The sequence below is a fragment of the Aethalodelphis obliquidens genome, unplaced genomic scaffold (assembly GCF_003676395.1).
Source record: "Aethalodelphis obliquidens isolate GAN/ISIS:26980383/991018 unplaced genomic scaffold, ASM367639v1 scaffold52, whole genome shotgun sequence".
In the NCBI taxonomy this organism is placed as follows: domain Eukaryota; kingdom Metazoa; phylum Chordata; class Mammalia; order Artiodactyla; family Delphinidae; genus Aethalodelphis; species Aethalodelphis obliquidens.
Window position 1 is genome coordinate 14,367,333 of NW_020837996.1, and position 13,285 is coordinate 14,380,617.

The 13,285-nt window shown below is 50.2% G+C and overlaps 1 long non-coding RNA gene across 1 annotated transcript; it reads left to right on the forward strand.

Annotated features, from left to right (window-relative positions):
* Positions 1 to 2,755: 2,755 nt before the first annotated feature.
* LOC113608276 (uncharacterized) lies at positions 2,756 to 9,651 on the forward strand. Its single transcript, XR_003428291.1, has 2 exons — positions 2,756 to 8,207; positions 9,332 to 9,651. It is a non-coding gene; the product is annotated as an uncharacterized LOC113608276 (long non-coding RNA).
* The last annotated feature ends 3,634 nt before the right edge of the window (positions 9,652 to 13,285 follow it).

The following is a 13,285-nucleotide window of genomic DNA, read 5'->3' on the forward strand; positions in this document are numbered from 1 at the left end:
TGCAAATCTTTCGTGGCAGCTGACTTCCAACAAGGAGGAAGTAAAAGCTGCCAGTGCTCTTAAAGCCTGGATTCAGAAATCTCAGAATGTTGCTTCTTCCACAAACATTCAAGAGGAAGGGAATAGAATTTACCTTCTGATAGGTAAGGCAGCATGCACGTGCAGAGAAGAAAAGAATTAATGGCAGCCATCTTTAGAAATGATCTACCACAGCAGGAGTATGTCTTGAATATGAGGGTGTATCTGAGTGTGTGCAGTTTGTGTGTGTGCGTTTTAAGGATTGTGGGTTATGTGTAGGTGGCAGTGTGTATGTAAGTGTGCAGGTGTGTATATAAGTGTCAGTTTACACATGCATGCCTGTTTAAGTGCATATATGCACAGGCAGGTGGGTAAGTATGCGTGGAGAAAAGTGCATATACACACAAGGAAGTGTGCACATGTGTGCAGGTATAAGCGTCCGCCTGAGCCAGGGGCCTGCGTATGTGTGCATATATAGAGGGAAAGTTGATGGGGTGGACCTGCCGGGGTGTGGCCTTCCTGAGACTGCAAATCCTGGCCAAGGGTAACAATCTAATCTTTACTGGGAACTTGTCCTTGACTGGAAGGCCTTGGGTTCTGAGCCAGGCAGAAGACTCAGGCCTTATCATAAACTAAAACCACACTGCTGGCAGTGGAGGAGGAGACCTGCCACATTATTTGATTCCCCAGAGCCTGCCGTTTTCTACTTGGGACACCACTGGTCTCCAACAGCCAATAGGAAAGCTTAGCTGCCATACTACCTCCCTCCGTGATCCCCACCCCAGCCCCACCCGTGGGGCTGTAAACCTCAGGACCGGACTTCAGAGAGACCAGGAAGCGGAGCTCAAGGCTGCTGGCAGGGTGAGGCCTCCTACCCCAGGTAGGCCCTGAGCCCTTGGCTTCTCTTTCACTCTCTACAGCACATTTCCCAGTAAAGACAGTATGGCAGGGGCAGGAAGCAGGGAGGGAAAGGCCTGACACTGCGTCTCCCCTATGGAATTTCATTCTATCTCCACAGTGAGCTCTGAAGCAAGGACTTTGTGGGTCTTTTTATAGATGAGGGAAAGAATGCTTGGAAAGGGAGAGAGACTTCCCCACAGTCACACCCCTTATAAAGAGCAGAGGTGGGATTTGAACTCCATTCGGCCTGATTCCAGAGTTCACACTCTGTCAAACAGGAACACAGATGTCCAAACATCTTGAAGGAGAGAAATACCTCCTCAACCTGCAAAACATGAAAGCACAGTTCAGGCTCAATGAGGAGCCAGGTATTCGGCTAGAATTGTTTTTTTTACTGCCCACAGATCATCTCTCAACATTGATTAAAGCCATTCAGGGGTTACCCATTGCTATGAGGATAACGTTTAAAGCCAGTCTCCTTATTGCAGCTTACAAAGCCCCAGATGGTCTGGCTGCTGCCCACCACCCTTGTCTTCTTTGCTTCGGCCACCCGGGCCTTGTCTTTATTCCTTAAATCTACTTATATATATATATGCCCCTCTCTTTTTAAGTTTTTGGCCATGCCACGCAGCATGTGGGATCTTAGTTCCCCAACCAGGGATCGAACCTGTGCCCCCTGCTTTGGAAGCATGGAGTCTTAACCACTGGACCGCCAGGGAAGCCCCATATATATGCGTCTCTGCCTCAGGCCTTTGCACCTGCTTGGCCTGCTCTCAGCTTAAATGTCACTTCCTCTCCTAAGGAAAGGTTCATTTTGTTTAGGCGTGATGATGGTGTTGTGATTATATTTTTCTTTTTAAAGAGTCCTTATCTTTTAGAGATACATATTTACAGATGAAATAATAAGAGGCCTGGGATTTTCTTTCAAAATAACTGGGTGGAGGTGAAGTGAGGGAGTGGGTGTGGTGCAGAGGCAAAACAAGATTAGCCATGTTGTTCATTGTGGGAGCTGGGTGATGGGTGCATATGGGGTTCATGATAATATATTCTCTATTTCTGTATGTGTTTGAATTCTTTCATAAGAGATTATAAGAGCTTGTCCAAGAATAAATGGGAAAAACAAGTCACTTCCTCAGAAAAGCCTTTCCAACCCAGAGGCTAGGTCAGGTCCCCTTTTCTGTGCTGCCATGTGACCTCTCCTTCACCGCACTTATGCTGAGTGTAATGACATTGTTGGCTAGGTGCGTGTTCACAGTACCTCTCTGCCCCACACACAGCAGAAAGTAGTTATGTCTGCCTAAATCCTGCTTCTGTCCCAGAGCTCATTTGGTGAATAAATCAATGACAAGTGAATGAATGAATGAGTTCAGAGACAGTTCACCATGTGAGCTGGTCTAGAAGAGGCAGCTTCCTAAAGAGAGGGAAGAGGAGAAAGGAGGGGGACAGAGAGGGGAGAAGCATCCCAGCTGGATTCTCTCCAACCCAAATATATTACGTTATATCATATCCTATTATGTTGTATTACATAATTTTTTCTTTGGTCACCATTTCCTTTCATTAAAGAGAGGGATTTTTTTTCTTATTTTTTATGGCTGCGTTGGGTCTTCGTTGCTGCACGCGGGCTTTCTCTAGTTACGGCGAGCAGGAGCTACTCTTCGCTGTGGTGCGCGGGCTTCTCATCGCGATGGCTTCTGTTGTTGCAGAGCACGGGCTCTAGGTGCTCGGGCTTCAGTAGTTGCGGCACGCCGGCTCTAGAGCACAGGCTCAGTAGTTACGGCTCACGCTTAGTTGCTGTGTGGCATGTGGAATCTTCCCGGACCAGGCCTCAAACCCATGTACCCTGCATTGGCAGGCGGACTCTCAACCACTGTGCCACCAGGGAAGTCCCTAAAGAGAGTTTTAAAATTAATTTTCAAAACAGGTAACACATGCACGTTTCAATATTCAAGAGTAACAAAAGGGGCTGCAAAGAAAATCTCCCTAGGGAATTCCCTGGTGGTCCAGTGGTTAGGACTCTGCGCTTTCACTGCCGAGGGCCCAGATTCAATCCCTGGTTGGGGAACTAAGACCCCACAAGCCACGCAGCAAAGCCAAAAGGAAAAAAGAAAATCTCCCCTCACACCCAGGTCTCCTGCCATCCTGATCCCCCCCACGCCGGGTAAACAAAATGATCAGTTTTGTGTGTCCTTCGGAGCGATCTGATGCATGTATACACAAATATGTATACATTTTTATGTGTATATGTATTCCCCCCTTTGTTATGCTTTGATTTTTTATTTAAGACAGCTTAAAGAGTGTTCCATGTTGGTACCAAAGACGTCCTCATTCTTTCTTACAGCTGCCTAGTGTTTCATTCTATGACTCCACCGTATCTGACCAGTCACCTACTGAAGGGGCGTTTATGTTACTTCCAACTATTGTAATCACAAACAAAGCTGCAGTGGGAAATGTTGTGCATTATTTTACTGTTGTCTGTAGGATTAAATCTCCTGAAGTAGAACGGCTGGGACAGAGTACGTGCTAGATCCTGGCAGAGCTGCCTCCCAACACGCTGGAGACTGCCTCCCCCTCTCCCCACCCCTGGGCTGGTTTGAAGGGAGCTCAGGTGTAGCCAGGCCAGGAGGAAGGGGGGAGCCATTCCCAAGGGAAGCCCACGGCAGGAAAACACAGATGAGGCACGTGGGGACTGTCCTGCGACCTCGGCTGGTAACACAGACCTCTCCCCCGAGTAAGGGTGCAAGCAGAGGGGGCCTCTGCCCACCACAACAGGAAGAGCTGGGGCCTGAGAGTTTGAGGATTCTGGGCCCAAGTCTGCCACCTCAGCTTGACAGGTGGCCTTCAGCAGGCCACTTTCATAATGATAATGGCTCTCTCCAGGCACAGTGCTAAGCACTTTGCATGTGTCACCTCCCGCAGCCTGAAAAGGCTGGAACGTCTGCAGCCTGAGCTCAGAGAGGTTAGGGAACCCACTCAAGGTGGTCCAGCTCTTAAATGACAGAGCGCGGATATGAAGCCAGACTCAACACTGTGTTTCACGGCCTTGAATTAACCCTCAGCGAGGTAAGGCAGCGAGACCCTGACTAAGCCTCTTCCAGCTCAGAAAGTCACGTGGCCTGTGACTACACAGGGAGGGGTTCAATCAAAGAGGAGCTAACTGCAGGTGGGGGTGGAGATATGGAGCCCCCTTCACAGAGACGGCCAGGTCCAGCCCCACTTCTTGCAGGAAGACCTGAATGGGAGAGAGAGAGGGAGAGGGAGAGAGGCCCCAGCAGGCGTACACGCAGCAGAGCCCAGCACCGCCCTGCCCGCCTCTGGCCGCCAGTGCACAGGGATGCGGTGGCCTGGAACGCCCTCTGGTGGCACGCTCCGCAGCCTGGCCTGGGAAGGCTGGGCCCAGGGGAGGAGGGGCCACCTACTTTCCACCACGACCGTCTGTGGGCCCAAGCGGGCCCGCGGCTTCTCCCGGGGGTGGGTACTTCCGTGGAGGGAAGCCAGCTTAATAATAGTAACAATGAGTCGCCCTCAAAAAGGGTCACAAAGAGACTGATAAAAGGAGGGAAAGGATTCTTGAAGCCGTGGAGTCATCATTAGAGTCATGGAAAGATGTCCAAGTCCCCCAAGTGTCCTCCCCACTGTGACCAGGGACATCCTTGCATTTGCCTCTGTTGACATCTTTGCACCTTTTCAGGGCTGTCCTGTTTGCGCCTGCTGCCCCACCACCATGGGCTGAGCCGTCCCTGCCTATGAGCCTCACTGAGCACAAGGCCACAGAGCCTGTGATGAGATGCAGAGCCATAGCAAGGACAGGGGCTCTTGAGGCTGTCGAATTGTTCATTCGTTTGTCTATTCGATAAATATTTATGGAGCTCTGCTATGTGCCGGCCACATGGGCCCTGGGGATGCAGAAATTAATGACAGGCAAGGAATTGAGATTCTAGGTGAGGCAGGCAAGAAAGAAACAAGGTAAGACGTGTGGTCAAAAGTGCCTTGAAGACTACACAACAGGCGGAGGTGCCGGAGTTTGAGGAGACTGTTTTCAGACGGGGTGGGCAGGAAGGCCTGTCAGGTAAGGGACACCTTAATGCTGAGGACACAGGACTGGGGAGAGCAGGCAGGGGAAACTTCAGGTAAAAGATGGGGGCTGGGGACCACATACGCTTGAAGGTGTGCCAGGGGTTTGGATTTGATTCTGGGGGCCGAGGAAGTTACTGGAGTGCTTTGAGCCAGGATGGCGTGATCTGACTTGCAATCTTAGTAGGTCATTCCATCTGCTTCTTGGAGCACAAACGATAGGAAGGGTGAAGGTGGAAGCAGGGAGGCAGCCACAGGGAGACTCCAGGCCTCCGGATACAGAGGGATGGTTGCCGAACCAGGGTGGGGAGGGGTCAGGTTCTGATGAACCTGAGAGGCCGGTTGGACAGGACCGGCTGGTGGGCTGTCTGGTGGGGAGGGGATGGTGGAGACCAGGCTGGTGCCTCCCCGTCCCCCCACCCTCACCCCTTCCAGCCTGGGGATGGGGCCACTGAGTCATCTCCCTCAGGTCACTTAGTGGAGGGGCAAAGGACCCTAGACTCCATTGCCAGAGGCCCCCAGGGCTGTAGCTTGGTGTGTTCAGAGGCTTGGGACCTGGGGCCAGAGGGGCTTCCAGCCTCAAAGAGCTTTTATCTCTTCCCCTCCATCTGCAGTCTCTCTCTTTCTCCTCCCAATCTCTCTCTCCCTCTCTCTTTCTCCCTCTCTCCCTTCCCTCTCTAGCTCTTGCACACACACACACACACACACACACACACACACACACACACACGCAGTTTACTGCAGCCTTATGGGAAGGAAGCCTCCAGCAGAGACAAAGGGTCTCCAGGGACAGAGCCAGAGGAGCTGACTGTGGAGTTGTGCAAGGAGGGGAGGCAGCCTCTGCTGCCTTTCACATTCTACCTCCTGCTCTTGCTGCCTCCACGCCACCCTCTCGGCTCCTGCAGCATTTCCCCCAAGACCCAGGATTCTCAGCTGGAGGCAGTTTTGTCTCCTTGGGTCATTTGGCAATATCTGGAAACATTTTTGGTTATCATAATTGAAGAGGGTCGGCCTCTAGTGGGTGGAGGCCAGGGATGCTGCTAAATCCTTCGAGGCACAGGATGGCCCACCCACAACAAAAAAATGATCTGGCCCCAAATGTCAACAGTGCTGAGGTTGAGAGCCCGGAAGAGACTGTCCTCTTGATCGCAGTCACACTCCCGTCACACTGCCATTTACCAGGCGATCTCTCTGTGACCACACGGCGCCTGCGTTATCTCTTGCAGCCTCTCGCTACACTGGAAGGTAGGAAGCCACTGAGGCTGGAACTAAGGGAATGTGGCCATGAGTGGGGGACAGGGGAGAGAGATGGGCTAGAGGGCCCAGGGCCCTCTAGGTAAGGCTTGGGATTTTATTCCAAGTCAACTAGGAAGGCTTCCAAGGTTCTAATATGCATTTTCAAAAGATCACAGTAGCCCCAAAGCAGCTCTTCTCCCTACCCCAAATGATAGATTCAGGATATATTTTCGAGGATGAATCAAAACAACTTGCCAACGTATTGGGCATGGGGGAAGGGACGGGAGGAGACCTAGAGGGCTCCTAGGTTTGGAGCCTATGCAACCAGTTACATGGAAACTGTTCTCAGTTGAAAGGGCTCAGTTTAGGGGTCAGACAGGCCCAGATTTTAATCCTCAACCTCTTCAAGCCTCAGTTTTCTGTTCTGAAAAATGGGAGCAAATGACAGGTGCACATAACGGGTATTAATTATAGCTTGTCCTTTGACCAAAGAGTTTACAGATATCTAGAAAAATAGTATTCTGTTTGAGGTCACATTGCTAGACTAAGCAACTCTAAGTTTTATCAGACAGAAAAACAAGAAAACAAAGAAAGGGGTTCTGGAGGCTGACCTAACACCCAGTTCAAATCTGGGCTCTGAGCCTCACCTTCTTACCGGTAAAGTAGAAATATGTCATCTTGCTACCCCAAAACTGGGTTCGCCTCTCGTTGGGTGTTGAGCCAAAAGAAACAACCAAGCCAAAGAAAGGAAGAAGGAAGGATTTATCACTTACAACAAGTAAGGAGAACACTGGGGATTTTTCCCAAAGCAGTGTCTCCCCAACAGCAAAATTGGGGAAGTTTTAAGCTAAAGGTACATGCATATTTATGAAGGGGCCTGGGCAGTCCAAACTTTAGTTGATTGAAGTCAGGAGGGTCAACATCACCATTCCCTCTTCCACCTGGGTGGGGGCCTTAGTTCCTGCAGAATGCAAAAACATAATCAGATTGTTACGTATCCCCTTGAGGAGGAACTGGGACTGTTTTATCACTGAGCTATATTGTTTCATGGCTGCTTTTCCTTTGTTCTGCATTCCGTCACCTCCCTTAAGGTCACTGATTACTGAGACCTGTTCAAGGGCAAGCTTTGTGCCCCAGGCTTAGATCACAAAATGATTTAGGCCAAAAATGGCTTCTTTTATGTCAAGAAAGCCATGCCCGGTTCTCCCTATCCGGGACCCCTTACCCTATCTGCCTACAATTTCTATCTCCTGAGCCTGAGCTGATTGAATGAGATTTGCATGTTGAGCAGCTAACACAGTGCCTGTCACATAATTGCACTCAGGAAATGAGGGGAGTGTGGGACGCAACAAGACACCATCCTGACCTCTAAGCCCCCATCTTCTGCTGGGGACATGTACCAGCTACAACATGGAGAATGACATCAATTATGTAGTAGTTTCATCTGTGGTCTGACATCATCCCCCACAACCATGCTGAAGTTTGTCAGTGTTTTGCAGATGAGAAACAGCTCCAGAAAAGTGAAGGAATCAGCCCCAAAGCCCACATTTCAAAGCCTGGGGTTACAAACTGATTTAGTGCAGCCTGCTAGGTTAGGAACACTTTCTGTGTTTTTAAGTGAAAGAAAAAAATGTATAAAAAGAAAATTTTCTTGACACCTGAGAATTACAAGAAATTCAAATCAGCTGCCATAAACAAAGGCTTATGGGAACACAGCCCCGCTCATTAGTTTACCATCCTCCATGGTTGCTTTTGCTACAAGGGCAGAGTAGAATAGTTGTGACAGAGAACGCCTGGTCTAGAAAGCCTAAAATATTTATCATCTGGCCCTTCTTAGAAAAAGTATGCTGACCTCTGCTGGGAAGCACAGCTGCACTGCAACTGTTCTGCCCCCAAGGATGCAGAAACGATAAATACCATCCGAGATAACCCAGGGTCCACCTGAAGGCTGCCAGGAGGGAAGAGTTTCAAATCCGGAGAAGGTAGGTCATTGCAGGGACTGCCCCAACCTGGAGGGACCTTGGAGAAATTGAGTCCAGCGTCCTCTTTATGTATTTTTTATAAATTTATTTTATTTATTTATTTTTGGCTGAGTTGGGTGTTTGTTAATGTGCGCGGGCTTTCTCCAGTTGCAGTGAGCAGGGGCTACTCTTCGTTGCGGTGCGCGAGCTTCTCATTGTGGTGGCTTCTCTTGTTATGGAGCACGGGCTCTAGGTGCGCGGGCTTCAGTAGTTGTGGCACAGGGGCTCAGCAGTTGTGGCTCACGGGCTTAGTTGCTCCGCGGCACGTGGGACCTGGGACCAGGGCTCGACCCCGTGTGCCCCTGCATTGGCAGGCGGATTTTTAACCACTGCGCCACCAGGGAAGTCCCAGCGTCCTCTTTTAACATGAGAAAAGCTTAGGCCCAGAGACTGGAGGCAATCTGCCCAAGGCTACTCAGCATGTGGCCAACAGCCAGGTTGGGGGCTGCCTCCCTCGGGGAGGAGTGGGCCAGCGGGCCGGGATGCGGGCGCCTCGGCCCCTGGGGCCTGTAAGGTTCAGTTGGGCCAGGACCGGGGCTGCAGCGGGGGTTGGCAGAGGCCCTTAGCTGGCGGGGAAGGGGAGGTGCCTGCGTCTCGGCCTCCGCCCCCCGCGCTCCGCTCTCCGCGTGGTGCCGCACGCGGCTTCTGACCCGACTCCGCTGCCGCCCAGTTCTAAGGCGAGTCCCACACCTGAGCCAGGATATTCGTCCAGGCTTTTCTTTTTTTTTTGCTCCCCGATTTTGCAAAGCAGGGAAGACACACCCAGCTGCCTAGGGCTCTGAAAGCAGCATCTGGTCCGCGCCTGGTTGGGGATCTCCTGGCTGATAAGGAATCGGGAGGAGCCGCCGGAGGGCAGCCGTGGGGTGCGCGGTGGCTCCAGCCGCCCGGCTGGAATCCGAGACCCGCCCCAGCCTGTTTTCCTCCGGGGTGAACTGGGAGGGCCGCCCCGGAGGAATTCAGAAGCTCCTTCCTCTGGCTTCCTGGAGAAATAATAGAAGTAATAGCAAACATTTATTAAAGGTGTGGCTCAGAATAGGAGCTGTGAGAGTAACCATTTGTGGAACTGTTACATCCTTCCCCACCAGGAGCCCGATCCTCCATCACCGAGACTCTGATTCCCACAAGCCCGGGCACAGCTAATCTGACTCCCGTTCTGCGACCACCCTGCCATGGTGCTGTCAGGAGCCCACAGTCCTCATCAGAAAACTGCTGATTCTCAGCCTCTTCTCTGCACGTTCTCTTCCCCTTCCTGGCCTGAAACCTGCCCTCCCCTGCCCACCACCCCAGGACCCTGTTCCCTTACTGTCCCCTCAAGGGAAGCTGTTAATTTTCCCAGGTACTCTCGGTAGATCAGGGTCTAGGGGGTAAGGTCACTCCGTTGCTTTCTCCTTGTGGAGCTTTGCAACCCATTTCTCCTCCCCTCTCCTTCCACATTGCTTCCTGTGGACTTATTACTGCCAGTCTAGACAGCCCATAACCCCTCCTGTTACTCTTTTCTACAAGCTTCTCACAGTCAGCTCTTACTGGTCAGACATCTTCTCCTTTAATCCTGTTGTCACCCGAAAACTGGGTTCGCCTTTTGGTGGGGGTCAGAAAAAGATACAACCAAGCCAAAGATCGAGAAAAGGAAAGGTTTATTACTCGCAGCAAGTAATAACACTTGGGGATCTTCCCTAAAATAGTGTCTCCCCCAAACAGCAAACTTGGGGAAGTTTTAAGCTAAGGGTACATGCATATTCGTGAAGGGGCCTGAGCAGAGGAGAATTCAGCATAGAATTGGGGCCATGATGGATGAGTCCAGGTGTTAGTTGATTGAAGTCCTGTGGGTCAACATCATCATTCCGTCCTTCACCTGGGTGCGGGCCTCAGTTCCTGCAGAACTCAAGGACTGTATTAAATTGTTATGTATATCCCTTGAGGAGGAACTAGGACACTGTTTTTTCACTGAACTATTGTTTCTTCTTTGCTTTTCCTTTGTTCCTGCATTCCCTCGCTTCCCTTAAGATCACTGATTACTGAGACCTGTTCAAGGGCAAGCTTTGTGGCCAGGCATAGATTACAAAATGGCTTAGGCCAAAAATGGCTTCTTTTATGTCAAGAAAGCCATGCCTGGTTCTCTTTCTCCGGGTTCCCCCTACCCTATTTGCTTACATCGCTATGGTGACCTACAAGGCCCAATGATCTGGGCCCCATGACCTCTTGTCTTAGTCTGTTAGGGCTGCTGTAACCAAATACTACAGACTGACTACTGGCTTATAAACAACAGAAATTTATTTCTTATAGTTCTGGAGGCTGAAAGTCAGAGGTCAGGGTGCCACCGTGGGGGACAAGGAACTCTCTGGAGCCTCCCTTATAAGGGCACTAATCCCATGAGAGCCCTTCTGACCTTATCACCTCTCAAAGGCCCCACCTCCTAATGAAACTATGGAACTCAGATTGGGACTTGAACCCACGGTCTTTTTTTTTTTTTTTTTGTGGTACGCGGGCCTCTCACTGTTGTGGCCTCTCCCGTTGCGGAGCACAGACTCCGGACGCACAGGCTCAGCGGTCATGGCTCACGGGCCTAGCCACTCCGCGGCATGTGGGATCTTCCCGGACCAGGGCACGAACCTGTGTCCCCCGCATCAGCAGGCGGACCCTCAACCACTGCACCACCAGGGAAGCCCAAACCCGTGGTCTTTTAATCCCACAGTCTATTAATTGAGATCACACACCTGGCCTCAGGACTTAATGAAGCTCAGGTTCTTGATACCTCATCACAGAAAGAATTCAGTGAGGGAAAGGGTGATAGATAAGAAGTGGATTTATTTAGGGAGAAACACACTCCACAGACAGAGTGTGGGCCATCTCAGAAGACAAGAGAGGCCTCAGGGTATGGGGTTGTCAGTTTTTGTAGGGGTGAGTAATTTCATAGGCTAATGAGTGGGAAGATTATTCCAACTATCAATATTTTGGGGAAGGGATGGGGATTTCCAGGAATTGGGGCCACCACCCAATTTTTTACCGTCTTTGGTCAGCCTTGGGACTGTCATGGTGCCTGTGGGTGTGTCATTTAGAGTACTGATGTGTTACAGTGAGCCTGTAATAAGGCTCAAGGTCTACTAGAAGTTGACTCATCCGCCATCTTGGACCTAGTTCGCTCTAACCAGTTTTTGTCATGTCCTATGGCTATGTCATTCTTTTAAAGGTTGTGCCCTGCCCCCTTCCCTCCTGTTTCACTAATACCTTCACCTTGGGTGATTTTAACATATAAATTTGGGGAGAACACAAACGTTCAGACCATAGACCTTTTCTGACTCATTTCCTACTACTCCAGTCAGCCACACTGGCCTTCCCCATTTCCTCCACATGCTTGCGCTCCCACCACAGGACCATTGCACTGGTGGTCCTTGCTTCCTGGGAAGCTCACTCCCTCACCTCCCATATTTGTTTCAGTCACCTTCTCAGTGCCCACAGGAGGCACTTTTCCTCATTATTTTAGTCTCCTTAGGGGCCGGAGGCTGTGCTATTGAAGAGGGAAGGAATTTGTATCTGTATTGCCCTGTGATCTATACTCTGCACCTGGGACAGTGCCTAACACACAGGAAGCACTTCAGTAGTAGTTTCAGAATAAATGAAACCAGATTCTCCACAGCCTTTAGGGGCTTTGCCCTAGCAGTTCCATTCCTCCAGCTCTTTGCAGTTGAAAAGTCAAAGTGGGACTTCCCTGGTGGTGCAGTGGTTAAGAATCTGCCTGCCAATGCAGGGGACATGGGTTCGAGCCCTGGTCCAGGAAGATCCCACATGCCGTGGAACAACAAAGCCCCTGCACCACAATTATTGAGCCTGTGCTCTAGAGCCTGCGAGCCACAACTACTGAGCCCACATGCTGCAACTGCTGAAGCCCATGGGCCTAGAGCCTATGCTCCACAACAAGAGAAGCCACCGCAATGAGAAGCCTGTGCACCACAACGAAGAGTAGCCCCTGCTCGCCTCAACTAGAGAAAGCCTGCGTGCAGCAACGAAGATCCAATGCAGCCAAAAAAATGAATAAATTGAAGAAAAAGAAAAGTCAAGGTCCCTTCCCTGTGCTGCAGCCCCCCGCATCTCTCACGTTTTCCTGATAACTCTTATCATCACCTGATAAATTTAGTGTGTGTCTCCCCTACCTGGTAGTAAAGTTGACTGTCTCCTCTTCCTAGTATCTCCTAGTAGGCATACAATAGGCTCTCAGTAAGTACTAACTAGATCAGAATTTCTCCAATGCCACACTATTGACATTTTGGGTTGGAAAATTCTTTGTTGTGGGGATTATCTTGTGCATTTGGGGTATTTGGCAGCATCCCTGGCCTCTACCCACTCAATGCCAATAGCACACCTCCCCCTCCCCACCAGTTATGACACCCAAAAATGTCTCCAGGTATTGACAAATGTTCACCAAGGGGCAAAATCACCCCTGGTTGAGAACCACTTAATTAGTTGAATGAATGGATGAATGAGTGAATGAATGAATGAATGCGCTCAATTTTGAGCTCTACCTTGAGCTCTTTTTTCTACTCCCTAGCTTAAAAAGTGCTTTCCTGCAGAAAGATCCCCAGCTCCATTGAGAGAGAGCACAGAAAAGGCCTGGCCATTCCTTTCCTCCCAAAACAAATGTCCCAAAGCCTTACACCCTGTTCTGGAGGCTGGAAGTCAGAGATCAGGGTGCCACCATGGCGGACAAGGATCTCTCTGGAGCCTCCTTTATAAGGGCTCTAATGTCCTCCAACCAACCACCCCCGCACCATTCCCCCCAGTTTTATAGGTTTATAATTATTCAATACCTAGAGGTGTGTGTGTGTCTCTCCAGGGTAGGGGTGAGGATGGAAGATGGAACCATCCCCTCCCTTACCCAGTCGTTTCCAGGTTAACACTGGCATTACTACCCTTCTCCCCTACCCTCCAACCCAGCCCTGAATACTGAAGAAGGAGGAAAAATGTCCATGAATTTTAATTTTTTCTCTTTCTTAAAACTTTAATTTCTATTTTATATTGAGTATAGTTGATTTACAATATTGTGT